Raw genomic sequence first — 10,298 nt, 5'->3', positions numbered from 1 at the left:
GTATTTCGAATATATCTCTGCTAGATGATCTTCGAAATCATATCAAAATAGTAATCTATATACTGACTACGAAATTCATTTCGTGCATGCATTTTATGAATGAATAATTTCTCCCGCAAAACACGCATTAGACTATGCACGGCGTTGAAACAATCTCATAATTAACTAGATAGCTGATATGTTTTTCTCAGTCGAACTTTATTTTTTCTTTAGAGATTCAGAAACCACGGTGCCTCTAGGGAAAATTGAAAACACACCTGGGAAAAAATAAATTGCACTTTTCCGACTGACAGATTGGGTACAAACGTTACAAATTAGTTCGCTAACTTTATGTCACGCGTCGATCACGATTTATTATCGATCCGCCACGAGCCTTGGGATTGCTTGAAATAGACTTAGTCTAATGATAGTCCCGAATTTTAACTATTGTTCGACATGCACAATATGAAATAGCATCTGTCAATTAATGAGACCAACAGGCCGCACTGAAAATACGCTTACAAACACGATATTTCGCTGTAATACAATTCTACAAAAATGTAATAGCCTACATTTTCCTATCTAGGTAAGATTTGATGCTGGAAAATACCAATTATGGCGAACATTGTACGACTTATTCAATATCACCAAATAGTCCCATTATGATGATTCTTCCGAGAAACAGTGATTCTAAATATTACAAACTGGGACTAGCATACTCGAAGAGCTATTCTCATTAGCATTGGTGAATTTTGTCATCGGTATAATTCAATGAAATGATTATGAAAAGTACTGATCAGTATCCGAATTCTGGCTCATTGCTCGCACGAACGTTGTTTGGCAATTCGTCATTGTCCTGCTATTCTACCAATGATATTTCACTACGAACCAAGCAAAAATATACCCAGGGCATAGCAAAACGAAGGCGGAACGATTTTCCCACTTGTGCAAACAAAAAAATGACCATAAACAGGCACACTCCATATATTTTCAGTGACCCATTTTTATACAATGAAAATAATAAGTTGGATAACCTACATTTCAGAATCATTATAATACCAAACAAATAAAAACACAAATAATTTAATCACCACAAAAATCAACAAAGTGTGCGTACGCGGCAAAGATTATTCGCTATTTGAGTAAATTGTAATAACTCGAGGAATATTGCAAAACATCGTCTACAAATTCAAGCATTTCGGATTCGCCGCTTTCTATCAAATCATAGATATCATAACTTTGAACTAACTAAGTTAAACATTAGGCTGACAGTTTTAATTGCGGACACCAATAGCTATCTCAATTTTGATAATTCATACCGATATATATGAGAAAAAATGATAATTTTTCTGCGCAATACTGCGTTGCACAGTGCCTCTCAATCTGCAAATAACAAATCCCAGCTGAAAATAACTAATTTTCAATTTTATCTACTACGCAGATCATCTTGAGATAGATTAAATAAGAGAGACAAAATTAAATTTTGCAAATCTTTATTGCTATGCATGTAATCTTATTTTACAATTCAGTAAACCCTATTCCTAACCCATTTCTCGCCCGATCGATTGATACAAGTATGAAATTGCTCCAGCCAATCACAACTACATAATAACCGCGCCCGAACTATATTGCTGTTACATACCTGGTAGGAACAATTCGAAAGGGTGAATTTAAGAACCTCAAAATCAGCTTATGCTTTCTTTCTATTCAGTGCATATAAAATGATTGTTTCCCTGCAAGGCCTGGGGTATTTAGCGTTGTAATACAGCATAATCTTATTAAAGAGTACTTATCCTGTTTACAAGACAAGATTTTTTGAAATTTCTACAGTATTAATTTTTAAGTATTATTAGCAAACTTCTTATATATATATGAAGCAAAGATTGCCTTTGGGGCGAATTTTGTGCAATGTTAGCTAAGAGCAGATCCCGTTAAAAACTACACCATATACTGAAACCAACACACTTTTTCAATGAATATCTGCAACGTCTTGTTCTTACCCTAATAAAGTTGAATTCTCTACTTAAATACAACAATCTTTCGCAAAAAACAAAAACTCTATCTAAACATTAATTATGCTGATTTCTGGAAAAACCGTCTGTAGCTCAGCGACTTTACCCTCCGACGAAACTGACTTCGGTCTATTTCTCTCGTAAAAATAATATTGATTCATATGGCGAGCATCGCACAGAACAATAAAATCATTATAAAATTGTCGCCAGTCAATCTTTGGTATATTGTAGCATACAAGAAAAATAGACCTATATATATCGTTTTTGTCAGGCGATCGATAAATAATTAAACTTTTCAAAACAACAAATTTATTGTGGAGTTTTTTGAAAAACAAAAATATCTAAAATGACCAAAAAACTTACTTACTTGGAATTTCAACTTTAAATTAGAGTACGTCGCCGCATGCAGAGTTTTGTCGCTCGCAAAGCTCTAGATCGGGGATGTCGAACCACTGACCACTGACATACTAACATTTCGGTGATTAAATTGATAATAAAAATTGCATTAATTCAATAATTAACTACCATAGCATACCAACGGACAATTGTTCCGTTCATTTCCCGGTTTTGTTACAGCGGTTCGCTTTCGTCTGAACCAAAGGGGGAAGTAGAATGTTTTGGGGCGTATGCGAGAAGTAAATGGTACTTCGCAGTTTATTCTTTTTCTTCATACAATGCCGTTGGTAAACAAAGTTTTATAAACTTATCAAATTACCGACTACAGAAATCTAAAATAACAATGGAGCAGGATGGTAGTGACTTTAATGCGGTTGAAAGCCGAGTGAAATTTCCTTTCGAACTCTTTTGGAACCAATAAGAGATTCTATCGTCATAAGGGTTTATTAGTAGGTAATTCATATGGATGCGAATTCGTGTTTTCACACGTAATTTTTATAAAATCGAGCACGTATAATGGCTTAAATCAAGATAAAAAAAAAAGTCGCATGAGTAAAGTTTAAGGACTATAGACCAAGAACCAAGGATTATGAGAAAGAAAAGCCATTTTTAATTGATTAAATAATATCTTAATCACAGTCCATAATAAAAGAAAAGTCCATTTCCATAATAAAAATATAGATTTTGACCCATTCATTAAAAATGTGCCTGTGAGGGTATAATTTTGCAGAAATGCCATGGACGGTTTACAAATAATTGCCAAGTAAAATTCCCTCCTGTTCAGAACAAGACCAGGTATTCATGCTTGACCCAAACTTGGTCTACAGTTGGTAAGTCCGTTCCCACCTCTGGAATGTTTATTTATCCAAAAATTATTCAAGATTAGATCTTCAATGTTAGAATAACTAATATAATTTCGTTAAATACCGTTAGGTTCATCAAAAAAAAAATGCATTAATCATCCTTTATCTTTAGACACGTTCAAGCGTGCATTGTGCAAGCTTATTTATGAGCAAAATTCCTTGCTTGGGGCAAACTAGAAAACATCTTTGACAATTGAGGCTTAAAAGCGATTCATCCAAGGACAATTACGAGTGATACAAAACCTCATTTAATTCCCGATTAGACAGTAAATGCCATCAATTGGTGGCAAGCTATTTGCTATAATTTATTTATAATCTAACTCAAGTCTCGTTCATTGGTCATTCGGGTGGAGTGAATGCATCATTTTTTTAACATGTGGCCTTGAATAGTGGAAACAATAAAAATGTTGCCATCGATCCTACTAATAAATATACATAAATGCAATTTGTGTGAGGAAATTCCAAACCTACAACATTGAATGCCATTAAAATAGAAAGAAAGCGCATTAAGAATACCAAACTAACATTGCTCGAATCACCAGCAACTTTATTAATGACCAGTATTGAGACATTCAAATTCGATTCATTTCTTGATATTGATAGAAAATGGTAAACGACAAAACTACGGACAAGGATAAATGGTATGTAAAAATTGTCCACGGATAAGTCTATTAAAATTTGTCATGGAGATTCCAATTTCATGGTGATAATTTAGTAGTGCGTGTAAACGATAAAACGTGGTTAGTAAGCCCATAAAAAGAAGAATTTGAAGATAGCTTTTTTATATACCAGATGGCCGTAATTGGAGTTTTAAATGTACCATAGCGAGATAATGATCCATTGTTTGCAACCAAAGCTTTCCAAAAATATTTTAAAAATCACGTACCTCTTGTATTCCAACTCAGGTGTGAACCATATTTGAAGAGTTACAAGAAGACTTACGCTGTTGCTGTCACGTATTTAACCACGAAAACGTTCACTTATTTGTTCGAAATATTTGGAACTTCATCGGGACGGTTGTTAGTAAAGATTGTGCATGACTCTACACATAAAAAAAATGTTGCTTACCATAATATACCTGTGAGCAGCATTCTCACTATTTCAACACATTACCAAGAAAGTTGTTGGTTGTGCATCGATTCATTTTCTATCTTGTAGATCATATGCCATTACTACACTGCCTTTGGACATTGCTTCAAACAGCTAAGTGAAAATTAGATTGAGAAATTTGCAAATCGTGTAAGCTTAAATTGCTCAAGTTCCGTGCTGGTCTACAAACACTTAAAAACCTTGGAGTAAAACTAACTATGTAGCTGTTAGCGGTTCAGTAGACGGTACAGTTATACCATCAAACCAATTTCTATATTTCACATTCTAAATCTTTATTCTATTATATTACTGTATGTATGTACCAACTGTTTCTGCAACATTTATTTGGTTATACATGTTTTTAATTCAGGGAAATAAATTATAGATTCGTTTGATAATTTCCGATTTCAGAGTTCTATGACTAATTCAAATTCAAACTGTGTCGTAATGAATCTGCTCTTAATTAAGATCTCACTTTATAAATTACATAGCTTTTACTACATTCCAACTTGTATTGGCAATGCAGCACCCTTCCCCTTGTAATGACTGAATCACGAATTCGTAAATGAAACTACGTTCACCAGAATTTAAAAAAAAATACCATATACGCAATGTAACAACGATTTTTTTTCTGGCATATGACCTCAATTATTTACTTCCCAAAGTAAGTTAATACTTGAGGTATTTATTCTCTCAAGTTGTTGGAAACGACATCGTTTCTAAATCAAAGTAAAGAGCGTAACATTGACCAAATTTAACTCGATTTAGAGCCGCAAAATGGTGGGTAATTTTATCATCGTACACCTGAGTGTCATGAATTTAGATTAGACGCCATGTATAGAATGATAGTCCGATATACGAAGAAGGAAGACAGCAACGATCTTTTGATGTTAAAAGAACAAGAAAAGTTAAAGTCACTTTTTATAAAGGTTTCTAGAGTCTGTTTGCAGTATGAGTTCTAGCTACAAATAAGATATTCAAAATACATCTCAATTTCCTGAATTTGCATCAATCGTTCAATTGAAATTGGATTAAAAGTGAGCTATGCATTAAGTAGCATCTTATGTACTGGCAGGCCGTCAAGCCACATGGTACTTCTTCTTGGCTGGAAGGCGTGTTAAAGTTCAGACGCACGTCAAATAAAATCGATGGTAAGGAAATTGACAAAAAGCGATAAATTATCTACCCTTTTTCATTTTTAAACACGGTCACCCATGCTTGATATATGGCTAAATATTACTAGGTAGGCAAGATTTATAAAACGCCATACATTTTCCTTTGCAATCCAACGATCGATTTTGATTGGTCCTTTGTTTTGCGGATTAGTGAAATAAGCAATTACCCCTTTTATGTACGCTTGCGAGGTCGATCGAAGACACAATTAAACGATATATATATATATCATATATTTTGCCGACCAGTTTTATAATTAGAACTAACTGGGTTCTAAACTAACTGTGACTGACACCATTTTAAACTGATTATTTTCCTCCATCAACTGTATAACTTTATTTCACTATTTTAACTATGATGTAAAATATTTTTTTCATTTTGTACAGCTAATTTGCCCCGATTAATTGCATAGTTTTTTCGATTTCTCTTACACTTTGAACGAACGACGAAAACAACGAATATTGGAACAATACCTTGCAGTTAACGATTTAATAACATGTCATTCGAAAGTTTAAAATAAACTGGAAAGCACTCTTTTTGTCCACAGAAAATTACGGATTGTCAGTAACAAAATATTAACTTGTGGCCAAAAATTTTGCGTGATTGGACAATCAAACAATAAATAAAATAGGTCTTCAATCGCATTTTCACAAAATCCACAAAGATTTGAATTTACCAAGTTATTTAGCACAGTGGTTTTCAGAAAAAATTTCTCTGGAAGGATTTTAGTCTAGTGTCAATAGTTGAATTATAACTGTTTAAAAAATATGACAGCCAAATAAAGTCATTGAGTACAATTAGTTTCTTTCAAACTGCTGTTGTTTTTCTGGGAAAATGAATTTCTTTTCAATACTACATCGCATAATCTACACGTATTTTCAGACAATGTACCAGATAAAAATTAATCAAAATCAAACATGTTTATATTGTAAACAATTGAAATCAATGAATTCTCAATATATTCCTTTCAACATTCTGGTATGCAATTAATCCCTATACTCATTTGCATTATATATATTCTATATCGAAGTGTCCTGTGTGTTGAAAATAACAGAATTACTGTTTACCAAATGATGAAATGCACAAATTTCGTGTTCCAAACTCTCATAAAAATAATTTTAACAATTCAACTGGATTTATGAATTTAAATTTTCGGAAATTACTATTACGGCTGACTCGAAACAACTATATGAACTTAACTTACCGTCTTCGTTGCTGATAGTGGAAATGATGAAGACATTATTTGGTTAAAACTAAACCTCCTAGAAACCTAGACCGAATTAAAAAAAAGATTATCAAATACGATTGGCTTACAAATGGAGTCAGAATTGCAAACTATATCTCATCGACGAAATGTTGCGTCGTTTTGCTTATTTGAGATATTACAGATACTGCAATGTGTCAAACTCGGGTGGCGGTGAACCCTCGCCCATTTACAGCCAATGTACGAGGCGGTGTGGCTCATCGTGCTAGCTTTAGGAATACGCTCGCCACCGCACCTCTGCGTGGGTTCGCAGATTCGAATCCTATGCGGGGATGGTTATGTGTTATTCGTAATAACCACTCGAGATGCTACTATGACAATTGCAGAATCAACAGCAGTACTTTCCTAAGTTGGGACAAGGGCATTGTTTTGTCCCACACGCCTTGCATGTACTTGAGATGGATATGTATTCAGGAATCGGATTGCTGCCTCTCAAAAGATCTTCATCGAGTTCAACGTAAACTCTCTTGGGTTAAGAGTAACCTGAGATGACGTTAGGACACCATTTCATGCGTTGCAATATGAGCTCTGCTGATGAGCATTCTAATTGCGTGACTTGTTGGGGGGTAGGGTTTCCAACGATGCTTGCTTTGAATGATGATATTTGTAGCTATGGAGCTTGACATTGTTTCCAAGCTGGTTGCTTTCTTTAAAACTTGGGTTAAATTGGCTTCTTCCCTATCTATCACTTTATCAAGAACATTTCTCAGCACGTGAAAATCTCTTAAATATGTCTCTGTATCAGCAGACATGGCTGCATGATTTGTCCCAATCTTGCTGGTATAATCGCAGCCGGATAATGCATGAAGGAAGCATAGAAGAAAAATATCACATATACAATTTTTCTGGCAAGAATGTGAACGGGAATAAACCTTGTTGAACTGAATGGCTCACAATGGTATGCAACGAAGATTAAAACCAAATCTTTTCAATGGCCCCTATGTAAATCTGACATCCAAGCATGAATTTGTTGTCACTACTCACTAGACGCCCAGAACTTGTCGATTTCACGTGGTAGCGGTAACTGTATAACATAAAGTTATATGGGTGCCACAGTCGCTCTTCTTTGGCGCTCAGAATCTTTCAACGATCTCTCCATGTACGAGTCAAATACAAAGGCAATTCTTCAGCACCCTTCGTTGAGGAGGCGATAAAACTCAAAAATGCATTTGAGAAATGTTTAAATCATGTGGAATTGTTAGATGGAATTTTGCAAACGTTCGCCACAACGTCGGTGATATAGCAAACATCACTTGAAACATCAAACGCCCGATTACTTGGGTCACCTGGGGCCGAATACCGTACCAGTTGGCGGACGATAGAACTTTTTATTGGTTTAGTCATAAACCCCTTCAAACAGAGGAGACTTTGTACACATATCATATATATACTGAAGTAGCTCGTCTATAGTAATACCTCTCTCATGTGCGATTTCAAGCTTCGTCTCATGTGAGCTGTGAGCATCTTCTTTCTTAATTGCCAATTTTGCCTTCAATTTCTGCACACCTTTTTCGGAGCGAATTGAAGTAAATGTAATGGAAGTAAAATAGTACGATGAATGGCGTCAGAAAGTCGAAACGTTTCATTCATGAAAATCTTGCAGTTCGAAGTTTCTTGTATGTCTCATCAGTAAGCGTCACATTGAGCAGTTATTCTCTGGCGTCGATGGGCATAACTTCGTTACTGCGGATGTTTAGGGGGCATTTCAAAAGAAATTTCGTTTTTCTGGACGACATTCAGGATTGATTGAATGGGGGGGGGGGGGGGGGGGTGAATGTACCCGTTTACGTCCATTTTCAGTTCCTACCGTTTTCTCAGTAGAAGTCTCTTGGCAGATTGTACATTTTGAATCATCTACTACGACGGGCCTGGTCAACAACTCCCATCGACAGATGCACGAGGTTCCTGCTGGTCGGCATGTTTTTTTAAACTGCAGTCGGGAAACAGTTGCCAGAAAAATGTGCAAAGTTAAATTGAATTGTGTTGGAAATGGGTAAGAAAAACGATAAAGAAGAATCAATGTAAGTTTTTCGCTACCTCCTCTAGCATAGTAAATGTACCAGATATGTCTAACAGTCGCGAAATATATATAAACGCAGGGAATTTCCTCTACTGGCCGTAGCCATTGCCCAGCCTACACGGGACAGCTGCCAAAAACACAACAATAGGTGTGCGCCATTGTGGTTGTGAACTTTTTCCCTTTTTGACTAGATGAGTTGAGAGTGAGGTAAGGAGGTAATTTTGGTATCTATCAAAGAGGTACTACGATTTCCTCCCAGGTTTTTGTGACCTTTTGACCCCTGGTGACCACAGTTGAACTCGTATTACCCTAATAAATAATTAGGAAGAAATAGAATGCCAAGGCTAATAATTTGTGCGGTGTACAAGATTGTTAGGAAGAAAATCTACGAATATATTGGACAGGACATTCAATTTTTCCTTCTTATAATTTATTGGTCGAAATGTATGGGCGGTTACACAAGATATAAATTCAAATTTCTCGCTAATTGCCGGGTATCAGGAGTGTTAACCAAGGTTTTCTTATAAGGGAAGTGACCTCCTTCAAAACTCAAGCTCTAAATTTTGGGTACAAACTTTGCACACGAGATCGTATATGATTTTTCATTTGCCTGATTGATACAATTTCACAGCAAAACCTATAGCAAGGGTTTTCAGCCGGTGCCCCAAGGTGTATTGAAAAGCATGGCGTACATAAAGCAGAACCGTGATATTGAAAATTGCAATCACGGTAGTCAATGAGACAAATATGAAAAGTCAGTTTAAGTTAGGATTAAGTGTAAGTTAGCTGAACATTTCGACTCAAATAGTAAATATGCAAATTGGTTCAGAGAGTTGACCGCCATCTTGTTTCTTTGGCCCGCCAAATATCAGGTGAATTCCTCAATTTTATTTGTTTTTACTGTGCAATTCTGACATATGACTCTTATCTTTTTGATGAGTTGTTGATTAAACATGTTTCTTATTGTATGTGAACGCTCAGCAAACTGTTTAGGTGATGGATTCTATAATTTCAGTAATTTATGTGCCTGGAGAACCCACCAGAATAAGAAAGTCAAATACAATTACATATCGTCTAAGTATTCGAGATTCAATTTGAAAAAATATTCGATTCTGAAATCATCAAGTTTTCGGAAATGCAGCGGAACATTACAAAAATTGGCATGTGGCCAAGTAATTGCATAGGACGGACGAATCAAAAATAGTAATTTTTTTCATTTGAATGCACACGTGCAGGATGAATTAGGCTTCAACGTCTGGTACTGAAATATCCTCACCAATTCGAATTGTAAACATTTGTTTGTTTCAGCCTTCATTTTTATTTAAAATGTAGCGATTAGGTATTTGACAAATATAATTTACGGTCTGTTAACCAGACCCAGTATAAGGTTGTAGGAAAATTCGCCGCAGGGAATTTCGTCGCATAGGAAAATTCATCGCCGAATGAAAAATCGCCTTATTTAAAAAGGATTCGTTATTTAAGAGCATCACCCTATAAACCTA

Source organism: Styela clava, chromosome 7 (genome assembly GCF_964204865.1).
Source record: "Styela clava chromosome 7, kaStyClav1.hap1.2, whole genome shotgun sequence".
NCBI classification, from domain to species: domain Eukaryota; kingdom Metazoa; phylum Chordata; class Ascidiacea; order Stolidobranchia; family Styelidae; genus Styela; species Styela clava.
Note: the sequence above shows the minus strand (reverse complement) of the source record.